The sequence below is a fragment of the Lissotriton helveticus genome, chromosome 12 (genome assembly GCF_964261635.1).
Source record: "Lissotriton helveticus chromosome 12, aLisHel1.1, whole genome shotgun sequence".
Taxonomy (NCBI): domain Eukaryota; kingdom Metazoa; phylum Chordata; class Amphibia; order Caudata; family Salamandridae; genus Lissotriton; species Lissotriton helveticus.
Window position 1 is genome coordinate 593,483,027 of NC_136073.1, and position 12,467 is coordinate 593,495,493.

The 12,467-nt window shown below is 42.7% G+C and overlaps 1 protein-coding gene across 4 annotated transcripts in view; it reads right to left on the reverse strand.

Moving 5' to 3' along the window:
- Window positions 1-12,467, reverse strand: part of USP21 (ubiquitin specific peptidase 21) — a 480,681-nt gene that overhangs the window by 417,106 nt on the left and 51,108 nt on the right. The window contains exon 4 of one of the 4 annotated variants that reach the window (XM_078669160.1): window positions 765-834. The exons of the other annotated variants lie outside the window; for them this stretch is intronic. The gene's annotated coding sequence lies outside the window, so the exon portion shown is untranslated. The remainder of the gene's footprint in view (window positions 1-764; window positions 835-12,467) is intronic. 4 annotated transcript variants of the gene reach the window in all.

The following is a 12,467-nucleotide window of genomic DNA, read 5'->3' on the forward strand; positions in this document are numbered from 1 at the left end:
TCCACCCTGGGTTTCCCTTATATTCTGAAAGATCCTTGGCAAGAAAGGAGGGGAAAGTATACAGTAAAACACCATGTTCAGTCCAACATTAGGCCATCCCCTTGGAACCCAGGCTTCCTTCCCATCAGAAAAGCAACCTTATGAAACCCACCTGAAAAGCAGACGTAAAAAACAAAAAAGATCAATGGGTGCAGTGACTGGCTTCCTGGAAAAACTAACTTGTGCAAGAAGGAAAAATGCCTGCTCACACGGTTTACCTTCATGCTATCCTATCTCTAGTGTGGCAGTGGGCAAAGAGAGGGACAGAGATAGTAAGTCAATAAATAATAGCTCACCACACGGCAAACTGGGAGCTTAAGGGTATTTTCCTAACAAATACTAATAATGGGTTCTATGCAGAGATGTGAACCAACAAAGGTAATCTGGAAAAGAGATTAAAAAAAAATTTGAAAAAAGGGAATGGCATTGAAATTTGCTCATCTAGTACAGTAGTGATTCTAAACAAACTCTATATTGAATGCGGAAGTGAAGAAAGGAACCCCCCCCCCCGCAAAAAAAAAACGGACAACCCTTGTTGTTGGTTATCAGATGTTTTCCACGAACGTCAACAAAAACCATCCATAAGTACAATATAATTATTTTCAAAGACTCCTTGCGACAAATCTGTTGTGCATGATGAATGTAATCATATTATGTCGGCCCAAAGTAAGGCTGAAATGATAGGCTGTCTTCATTGCACGCTTCTTTCACTTGCAACATTTTACCTTGGTCACTGTGGATTGTTGCTCCCAACTATGCTCATTGATCAGCTCCTTTGCTATCCGCCACAGTGCTCTGTGAAGACTGGTTAGGTTGTAGATGTAAACAAAAGCCCACAAACAAACATTACCTGTTGTGAGCTAGTTCCTGAAAGGGCTTTTTAGTTGCGTTGCCAGACATGGATCACATAGAATCGGATTCACCCTATTTGACAGCCTAGACAATCCAATCCTTGGGCCGGTTTTATATTGGATCAAACAAAATAGGGTCACATGCCACTCAATCATGACAAATCCAATTTTGGTTTCAACTTGCTACCGTGTATTGGGATTGATTCCTAGTACAGGGTCATATCATTCAATTATTCTGGGTATGTCTAAAATAAGGTCCAGATACCAGTGGAGCCTAGTGAACAATATTTGACGGGTCTGTGGGGCTGCGACCGTGTCAAGGGATTCAAGTTCCTATCTCTGTACCAATGCCTCTTTATATGTCGTAAATAAGGGCAAATAAACTGTCAAATAAATTATCACCATATCATAAAGTCAAAGCCATAGCTAGGCCTATATAACTGAATTAGGTAACTGAATTAATATTATCAATGTGGTCCAGCTCTTCGCATGTGGCAATGTGGTAAGAGAAGTGAGAAATCAATGGAAATACACGGAAATAAATAACGGGAGGATAAAGGGATTGGAAGAGCAAGATACAATAATATGAGGGCGGATGGAGAAGAGAACTGATGAGAGTGAAATGATAAGTGAAAGGGAGGCAGAGAAAAGGAAGAGGATAGTGAAAGAAAGCACAGGAGAGAGGTGTGTGGGAGCACCCAGTGTGTGGAGATTTCAATAACTTTAGTATTACAGCCCCTGTGCTGGCAAGCAGAATGAGAGTCCACAGGATGTATGCGGAGCCATCACCCCATCACATACATAACGTATATTAAAAATGCATGTCTCTCTGAGGAACAAATGTGTTAAAAGATTTAACAGTGAACAATGGAGAAAAGATTAATGTGGCAGAGGATTTCGACTATTGTCCAAAAATGTAAAGTATTTCTTATGAGAAAGGCATGGTGGCACATGGAATTACATAGCTTTTTGATTTAATTAGGTTTAAGAGCATAATGCCATCATGGAGTATTTAGAAGACTTGGTCATCATAAATTAGCCTCAAAGCTATATTGTCTCATCGCCATATTAGGAGGAGATGAAGAAAAGGAGATAAATTGCATGCACTTTAGCAAAACCACCTGTTGCACTGCATTTATATGTTGTCTCCAGAACAGGGTTTTTTTCCCCAGTGGCTGAAACTTTTACTCATCCCTTCTTAGATTATCTGACAGAGGCTACTGTAAGGAAGACCTCAATGATGTACTGTAGATGGCCCAAATCAACTAAACCAGAGGTCTGGCTTTAGAATGCAACTGAAGAGTTTGATATATAAATCAGTGTGAACTTTAGGCACGGATGTGTCTATGTGAGGTTTCCTCACTGCTATGTCTGTAACGTTATGAATCTAATAATAATACTATCAACTGCTGATGCTCTCGAACTAACTGATTTTAAAGATGAGTGTCGTAATCAGAGAGTAGGCTGCGAGAAGGTCCATCTTCTGTGGTGTCCATTTAGAGTTAGCAGTTCAGAGCTCATGGAACCTGTATATTGGACATGTTCTGCAACTATAATGTGGAGAACCATCTCTCCAGACATGAGTTCAGGCCATATACTGGAAACCTATTTCAGGGAGGAATCACCAGGGAGAAACAGACTGAGGCTGCTCATATGATACAGGAGTTGGTTCCCAGCACTGGAAGCCCTGATCAGTCTTTTAGGACCTTACTCTGATGTTCTTGTGTTGCTCTGCTGAAGATTATGGGGGCCATTCTCTACCTGCCAACAGAGTAATACTGCATTGTAGTGCAGACGATTACTAATTGGCCTCAAAGCAGAAGGTGTCATGGGTGAAGAGAGTCTTGTCTTGGAACATGGTCTCCAAATCAAACAGCTCAGCCATGGGCAAAGAAGCAACAACAAGATGGAACACACAGGCTCTGGATGTCGAAACTCGACATTAAACTAGAACGATGACTGCAATGAAAGTGCTTAAATGATTACTGTTGTTTCTGAGATATCGACTAGTTCCTTTCAGAATAACTTTATTCGGTTGATAATAAAAGCATACCAGCATGTAAAAAAACATTAAAAAGCATACAATAAAATACACCCATATTTGATAAGAGTTAAAATAGTACTGTTAAATTCCAGTTCGGCCCATGTAGTGAAGCAGCTTATTTCTTACATTGTCCTTACAAATAACACTTTCAGCTGTGACCGTTTCCACATATTTGTGTGCACGACAATGTTGGATTAGTTTCCTTGGCACTAAACTTTTTTACACATCTAGATTCGCACAACATTATCAAAATGCCCTGAGCATCATGTACAAGGTCTCGTTTCGCACTATGTTTTAATGTCATCAATATCTTCATCCACGGGGCGACAGGGCTACCTATATATCCATAACATCACTAATCTATATGCTGCTTTCTATTATAAAAGATGACCATCCCCATAGATTAGCCGAGGAGGCACTTCCTCTGAAACAGAGGTCCTTGCAAGCTGAAAAATCACCACGCAGCGGTCTGACATCTCATGAGGGGTGTCCGGTTTGTGACCAAGAGTGGGTCCTTCATCCTATTCCATCAAGTAATGGGGTTGGTTTGTCCCTTGGGGGATTCTTGGCTTTACACCAACACACACTCTAGGTAGACAGAGTAGGGTTTGCATCATGAGAGCATGCTAGATTACTGCCTTGTTTTATATGCCTGCATATATACATTGTTTCAGCACCATGGTAAAACCATATCACTATTTAAGCTTTTGGAGCTTGCAATCACTTTTATCTGCTTCTGACTACTAATCATTGCAGCACAAGTATTTTATGCTAGCAATATGTTGGGTCAACAAATATTATTGAAAACGTCCCACTGTGTATTCTCTGTATATTTCTCTGAGAATAAGTGAGCACGAGTGACTGAGCAAAAGGTTCTGTACTGATTCCACGATCCCTGAGAGGTCAGGGTTGTCATGTTCAGTGGTTGAAAGAAAACCATTTGCTCACAGATAGGTTAGCGGGGCTTACGGTGGCACTGTGAGCAAGCTGCTCTATAGGCCAACATATTCTGCGGCGGTGTCCGGAATCAGTCCAGACACCAAGCGCTTAGTTTGTGTTGCACAAACAATGCGCAGATTCTACGGATTGGTAGGAACTACACAAAAGTACCAGCACAACAAAACCCAAAGAATAACCCTGTACACATAATGCAAATACGGTGCATAGTGCCTTTCATTTCAAAATAGCATCCCCTGAGATACTTGCCACAACACGTTTTAACTCAAGTGCATAGTATGAAGTGATCATACAGCAGCGCAAAGAAAACGAGTTACAACAGTGCAAGTTTCCTCATCTGAAAGGCGCAGGAGGAGAAGGTAAGCTGGGACACAATGTCTCAAATATCTAGATCTCAGAACTGGAGCCAAACATTTTTTAGTATATAAAACATCAAATTTAAAAAAGAAAAGAAAATGAACCACTGATTGAATAGCAACTTTATTGAAGGGACATGGAACCGCATCTACATTTGGTTGATGCCCTAGGGGAAAATAGAGTAGGTACTTCATTTTGTCCACTCTAAACCTAAATAGCAAAGAATCCTCCCAAGACCGTCTGGATTTCCACAAATAACGGTCTGTGGTGACCTCCACATTTAAGAGCAGATACTTAAAAGCAAATACTTTCCAATGGTTGTTTTCTGTGACTCATCCTCAACGCTATTGTTGTGCAATTGAGCTAGCAACAATGCAGAAGCCTGTCATATTGATGGATACGCATGAGGTATTCTCATAAAACTCATGAGATAGACCAACCTCATCAAGAGATTTTTCACATGTAACATCCCTGGAATTGACATGCCCTTGTCACAAGTCAGGCAGCAGAAATTATAGCCCTTGTTAGTGAGGCTTCCTCATTGTGCCAAAAAGAAAGCCACAACAAAAGGGGTGTGGGGGGTCTAATTTGAATAAGATCACTCAGATAAGTAAGACGCAGTTCGCTATGACAAATAAAATGCGAGGAGGAAGCTGGACCAGCCGAAGCTCTCTTACAAAAATGATTTTCCTTCCTCTGTTATACCGTGCAGTCAGCAAAACCCCAGCAACCCACCCCATAGGATGCTTTGGAAAACATTGTGAAGTGTAGATTTGTAGCACTGGGGCCAAAGGCCAACCATTAAACTGACGCTGAAGACTAAGGAGTGATCCCAATGATCTAGCCAATTTTGCCCTATTTCGCGAAATATGTGGGCCACAAAATCCTGTTGCGCTAAAAGTTACACCCAAATAGGAAAACGTTTTTGTACTTTTTAAAGTGTTTGGACCAAATGTGATTCAAAGATCCAGAGGTCTTTTAGCACCACATGTCATGACATGCCAAAGTTAGTTAGAAGATCGGGCTTTGACATAAAAGTCACAAAAGTGTGGACTACCGTTCTCAGAGCTTTTGGTGTGTAGGTCATTAAAATCGCATCATCTGCGTACAGAAGTGCAGGAAGCGGAGTGCCAAATATCTTTGGGACATCTAAAGTACTGGCTATCAGTTGGGTGGTCAAGTTATTCATATAAAAATAAGCCATAAAGGAGCAAGTAAGCAGCCTTGACGCACTCTATGGTGGATATCTGACAATTCACCTTTTTGTCTATAAAGCACCCTTGCTGGGGTATTGGAATAAAGCGCAGCCAGTAGGTGGATAAGGGTCCTGTCAAGTCCAATATCATAGAGATGCTGCCAAAGCCTATTTCAGTTTACACAATCAAAGGCTATGGATAAATCCATGAATCCTAAGTACAGAAGGGACTTTTTGGCTACAATATACTTGCCGATTGCCAGATTTAAATTTAGACACCGCAGCACAGTGCCAATACCAGTGCGGAAGCCGTATTGACATGGATCCAGGATATTCTTTTCAAGCACCCAGTCCTAAATCCTGTTATAAAGAACTCAACCAAAAATCTTGGTTGGTTGGCAATTAAATAAATTGGACGGTAACAATAGGGCTTTGCACGTTCGCCTTTTCTTTTTTTTTTTTTAATGGGAACTATAGCAGAATACACCCAAGAACTTGCTATAGTAGAAGATGTCATGCTACTAAAAACATTTTTCAGCAGGGGACCCCATAGGACCAAAATACATTTTATTAAATTGATGTCAACCACATCAGGGCCTGGTGATTTCCCCCACACTCTGTTGAATTGCTATTGTAACTTCATCAAGACTTAAATGTAAGACTTTAAAAGAGATGAGAGCCTGGTCTAACAAAAATAAGGAATTTGCAACATTATCTGAATAAATCTTGGCAAAGTGCTCCACCCATGCATCACTCTCTATATGGCAACAGATGGTGGTAGTCGGCGCCAGGAGACTTCGTTAGGAGTGACAGTTAGCGCTTTATACATTTTCATTTCATTCATTTCATGTCTGGTCGAAAGAATGCACACTAGACACAGCTTTCCAGAACAGATTACTGTACTTTGTGTGTGCCTTATCAGATAAGACCTTCCACTGCTGGGTGATAACCACATGGGAAACCAGTTTTATACTCCTTCCTCATACGGACCTCCTCAGCATGATCTCTATTTTATTGCACAGGGCTCTACGAAGTGAGTGACTGGCAAGTTAACTCGCATGATCGAACCATCGCAGACACTGTGCCATCGGTCTATAGGGCCCACTAAGAGGTTTTTTTAATCTTCTCACAGAAGCGCCTACAAAGGCACTGACTACCTCACCCTGTTCCCCATGCTTTGCTAAGCATCCAAACACTAAGGTGGTATTCTCTGAAATGTCGGTTTCCAAAAATTGCCCTGAGTAAGACAATTTCCAACATACTCGCAGATTGTCAGTGGATGGTTGTAGTAGGCTCAGGAAAGTTGCTAATTTTGGGAGTCTGTCTAGCTGGGATGTCAAATGCTACTACACCAGCATTATGTTGCCAAATTGGATGGATTTAGTAGTGCCATAAATTGTATGTATCAAGTTATGGAAGACAAATACATAGTTTATAACCATGGAACAATTTCTCTCTCTGAACGTTGATATCCTTACATTGTCCCTACTAGCTGTCTCTAAAGCATTGTGCATGTCAGCTGAATTAAGTAGTACCTCTAACTCTTGACCCAGGGTGTCCCCTCCCATATCACCCATTGTAATGTTACCATTGCTTTTAATTGGTAGTTTGTCTCTTTCAAGAGACCTGGTCAAGGGATGAGACCTCCTTTGGGGGTTTCCATACATTTTCAATCCCCGCTGTCTGGGGTGGGAAAGGCAGACCTTCTGGAGGTTTAGCAACCTGGGTGGCCTCGGACATAGGGTGCCGAGCCTCAAGATATCCAGTAGACTCTGGAGATATACTGGCTGTCTTACTTGAATGGCCGGGTCTTTTTAAATTACTGGTTATAAACATCTATTCAAGGCCAGTCAAAATAGCGTCCACTTCCAAAACCATAGAGGCTCTGTCATGCCTTCTGGAAACCATCCCTGCGGATATGTCTTACCTAATAGGGGGGGACTTCAATTCACACTTTGAGCCATTACCTGGTCTACTTGATGGACCCTCCCTAGAGGAGGATTCAAGTTGGCAGGTCCCTCGGACTGAAGCACCCCCTCCCAGAGCATGGACATCCCTTGCCGTACAGATAAACACTTTAAATCTCACCCATGGTTTGAGAGCCTGTAACGGCCGCACTAGGTCCGACATCCCGTCCAAATGCACATTTAATAAAGCAGGGAGCAGGGAGGCAATCCAGAACAGACTACTTCCTGGTACAGTTGCAGGCATGGAAAAGGGTGGTGGACTTTAAAATAACACCTAGGCAAGATAGTGACCACAATGCCTTGGAACTAGAGTATACCATCCCTTGGGTGAGAGTGATAGGCGAGGAGAAATCGAAAGGAGGAAACCTTTTAGAGAACAACAGGAGGCGGATAAAATGGGAAAAGCTTGCCTCCAGCGGAGAAAGGCTTGCCTCTCTCTATGCTGGGATTATTCCCATCCTTGAAGAGGCTTTTGACCTGTGGAATCCAGATTCCGCAATAGATAGAAGTGAGGCTTTAGCTCAAGTACACACTCATCTAATTAAGAAGCTCGAAGCTGAACTCTTCAGCATAGGCCGCCCAAGAACACAGGGACAAACCATAAACTCCTGGTACAACAGCACTTGTCGCTCGGCAAAACGAGACCTCCTTTCCACCATAAAAGAAGGAGGCGCTAGGTCGGAGATCCGCTCTAAAAGGAGTGTCTACAAATCACTTATAGCTAACGCTAGAATAGAGTGGGACATACAGCATTGGGAGAATCTATCGGAGTCCCTAGCTAAAAGGGACTCCCGTAGATTCTGGAGAATAATCAACCATGGGAGCGGGGATCTTCCCTCTGCCATTGAACCCAACATTGCTGCCAATGTTTGGCAGGATCACTTCAAAAAACTATATGCCCCTGAAAACGATGAGTCAGTAACATCAGCATCTACCAGCATCACTACACATACATCTGCCCCTTTCACTTTAAAAGATATTAATGTGGCTATAGCGGGGCTAGCTTCCGGAAAAGCCCCGGGCTTAGATGGGGTGCCAGGTGACCTTTTTAGACAGGAACCTGGGATCTGGGCACCCTACTTGATGGTTTTATTTAATGCAGTGCTGGGGGGGAATGAAGATACCAGATACTTGGCTGGGAGCAGAGGTGGTCCCGATATACAAAAAAGGGTCACCCCTGCTCCCCGCCAACTATCGCCCGATCAGCCTCATTGATGTAACTCAAAAGTTGTTTGGAAGACTAATCCTGGATAGGCTACAATGCTGGATGGAAGAGACTGAAATTTTAAGTCCTCTTCAAGCGGGATTTTGGAAGGGAGTGTCAACAGTGGATCAAATACTTAGATTAAATATCCTATTTTGGAAGACAGCACATCTAGAAGGGGGGTCACTGTATGCGGTCTTTGTGGACCTCCGCGCCGCCTTTGACTTGGTCCCTCGGGCCAAGTTGTGGGCGGTTTTGGGGGATATGGGTGTCCCTGGAGATATTCTCCAGATCCTCATCAGGCTACACACAGACAACTACGCCCGGGTAAGATATGGAAAGGGCGGTAGGCTGACAGATAGGTTTCCTGTCCAACGCGGGGTAAGGCAGGGTTGTGTGTTGGCGCCGACCCTGTTTTGTCTATTCACGAACGGGGTGATAGAGCACTTGTGCAGAATCCCTAACATTGATGCGTCACAATTGAACAGCAGCAGGGTGCCAGCGATCATGTTCGCGGATGACACCTTGCTGTTGTCAAAAACACCAATGGGGCTACAGAGGGTTCTGGACGGATTCTTGGATTTTTGTAATAAAAGGGGATTAGAAATAAACCCCGCGAAGACTAAATTCATGATCCTGAGCCACAAGCCCAAAAGTTGCCCAAATCCCCGCTTGGGATCCACACCCCTAGAGAGAGTCCAAGTGATTGAGTATTTGGGCATAACACTCAATCAAAATTTAACCTGGTTGCCACACAAAACAAAGGCAACCACAAAATTAATCCAGAGGGCCGGTGCTATCACAAGAATTGCCAAAAAATCCTCCCTTCGTCCACTGGCACCTGCAATACATATTTATAAAGCCCAAGCACGAGGAGGCATCACCTATGGGGCTGAACTATGGGGACACACATCGCTACAAACTATACAGGTGGCAGAGAACAATTTTATCAGACAATTGACGGCCCTTCCTTTGAGCACTCCCCTACTCCCTTTGAAAATGGACTTGGCACTGTGCCCAATTACCGAAGAATTGAACCTCAAACCCTTGACCTATTGGAGGCGGTTGTGGAGCAGCCAGGATCTGGGCCATTACAGAAGCGAATTACAGGAGCTCCTTAGATCAATACAAGCGACTAAAATTCCATGGCTCAAGTACATTAGGGACATGTGTATGACCCTCGGAGTCCCAGAGCTATGGTGTAATCCTGAACTAATGACTGCAAGGCTCCCGAGGAAAGAACTTTCTAAACTGTTCTATGGCGCCAGGCTACAAAGATCTAGGAGTTCAATTCGGGAGGGTTCTCTAACCGATATATTCACTAAAGTAAAAGACTCTTACAGTCCTGAATATGTCCTAGATGCTATGTCCCCAGTGTATGTAAGAAAGATCTTTCTCCAATGGAGATACGGCTCTCTCCCCTTGAGGTCATTCACCAAAACCTGGGACGGTAACCAAGACTCAGGCACCTGCCCTGCGTGCAATTACAAGTTGGAAAGTGACCTACACGTGGTCTTGTTCTGCAAAGCCTACAGTAAAACTAGGAGCTATTGGCTGGTCCCCTACTTAAGGAACTTGGGCTTTCGAACTTATGCCCCAGCCTATAGAGTGCTCAAAACTGACCTTACATCTCCAACTGTGTTTGTAATGGCGAAATTTTTGACGGCAATGTGGAGATTACGCGCAAGAATTATAAGGGACTCCAATGCGGCACGACCAATTAGTTCTTAAATCTAATCTAAAAATGTATTTTGAAACTGTGAACATGATTTCTCGAATTTTAAAATTGATGATTTTATTTTTAAAAATTTCTCATTTTAACGATCTAATGCTTGTTTACTTGTACATCTTTTATGATCTTAACGATCGAAATAAAGATTATTTGATATTGATATTGAAAAACATTTTTCAGCAGAGGACCCCATAGGACCAAAATACATTTTATTAAATTGATGTCAACCACATCAGGGCCTGGTGATTTCCCCCCACACTCTGTTGAATTGCTATTGTAACTTCCTCAAGACTTAAATGTAAGACTTTAAAAGAGATGAGAGCCTGGTCTAACAAAAATAAGGAATTTGCAACATTATCTGAATAAATCTTGGCAAAGTGCTCCACCCATGCATCACTCTCTATATGGCAGCAGATGGTGGTAGTCGGCGCCAGGAGACTTCGTTAGGAGTGACAGTTAGCGCTTTATACATTTTCATTTCATTCATTTCATGTCTGGTCGAAAGAATGCACACTAGACACAGCTTTCCAGAACAGATTACTGTACTTTGTGTGTGCCTTATCAGATAAGACCTTCCACTGCTGGGTGATAACCACATGGGAAAACAGTTTTATACTCCTTCCTCATACGGACCTCCTCAGCATGATCTCTATTTTATTGCACAGGGCTCTACGAAGTGAGTGACTGGCAAGTTAACTCGCATGATCGAACCATCACAGACACTGTGCCATCGGTCTATAGGGCCCACTAAGAGGTTTTTTTAATCTTCTCACAGAAGCGCCTACAAAGGCACTGACTACCTCACCCTGTTCCCCATGCTTTGCTAAGCATCCAAACACTAAGGTGGTATTCTCTGAAATGTCGGTTTCCAAAAATTGCCCTGGGTAAAACAATTTCCAACATACTCGCAGATTGTCAGTGGATGGTTGTAGTAGGCTCAGGAAAGTTGCTAATTTTGGGAGTCTGTCTAGCTGGGATGTCAAATGCTACTACACCAGCATTATGTTGCCAAATTGGATGGATTTAGTAGTGCCATAAATTAAACAATGTATCAAGTTATGGAAGACAAATACATAGTTTATAACCATGGAACAATTTCTCTCTCTGAACGTTGATATTCTTACATTGTCCCTACTAGCTGGCTCTAAAGCATTGTGCATGTCAGCTGAATTAAGTAGTACCTCTAACTCTTGACCCAGTATGTCCCCTCCCATATCACCCATTGTAATGTTACCATTGCTTTTAATTGGTAGTTTGGCATTAAAGTCCCTCGCCAGGCAAACATATAATTGAAGGTTCACATTTACCCTTCTTTCTAATAGAGAGGAAATACAATCAAATACACTGGAAAATTCTTGTTGGGAGCGTTATAAAAATCATTGTTGTTAAAAATTCACAAGGTATAACTCTAAAGCCCCGCTGTATACTACTACTACTTGGAAGTTTTTTCCCTTTACTTCTAAGGCCTCTGCTCTACCTTCAAGTAGCAAATTAATCCAGATGGAAAGCCCCCCAGGTGGACGCTGGTTAGGAAAAACATACTCAACTGAAGGACAGTAGGGGCAATGTCCCATGTTTCTTGAAATAACACAATGTCATATATACTTATAAACGCTTTCCACTCGGAAGTAGAATCTTGGAGTGCATAACGGCAATGTTCCAACTCAAGATTGTTACTGGATATGAGTGGACTTGTGTAACTAGGGACTAGCACGGTCTTTACAACCTCCTGAGATATTGACTACTTCGGGCCCTTTCGCTAAGTTGGCACTCTGCCCCAGAAGACGACTCCTTTTTCAAGCATGAAAGTCTGTAAGCTTCCAAATGGCTGCCATGAACAAGTCACACCTATTGATGGTAGCGGGATCCAGAAGGCAGAAAACATACGCAATATTCGGCCCTGCATAATTTTTGCCACCAAAGGACATACAGGTGCGAAAAAGAGCCTGAGTAATGACTGAAGCACACCACACCTCTACAGATGTTTTCAACAACAGAAACATTCTTTGGCAGGGGTAAGTAAACACCTCAGCAGTGAGGGGTTTAAAAGATTACAATTTCCTCTTTGCTCTCTGTAGGCATAGTGAAATAAATGTTGCAGCAGGAACACTGGCAGAAATC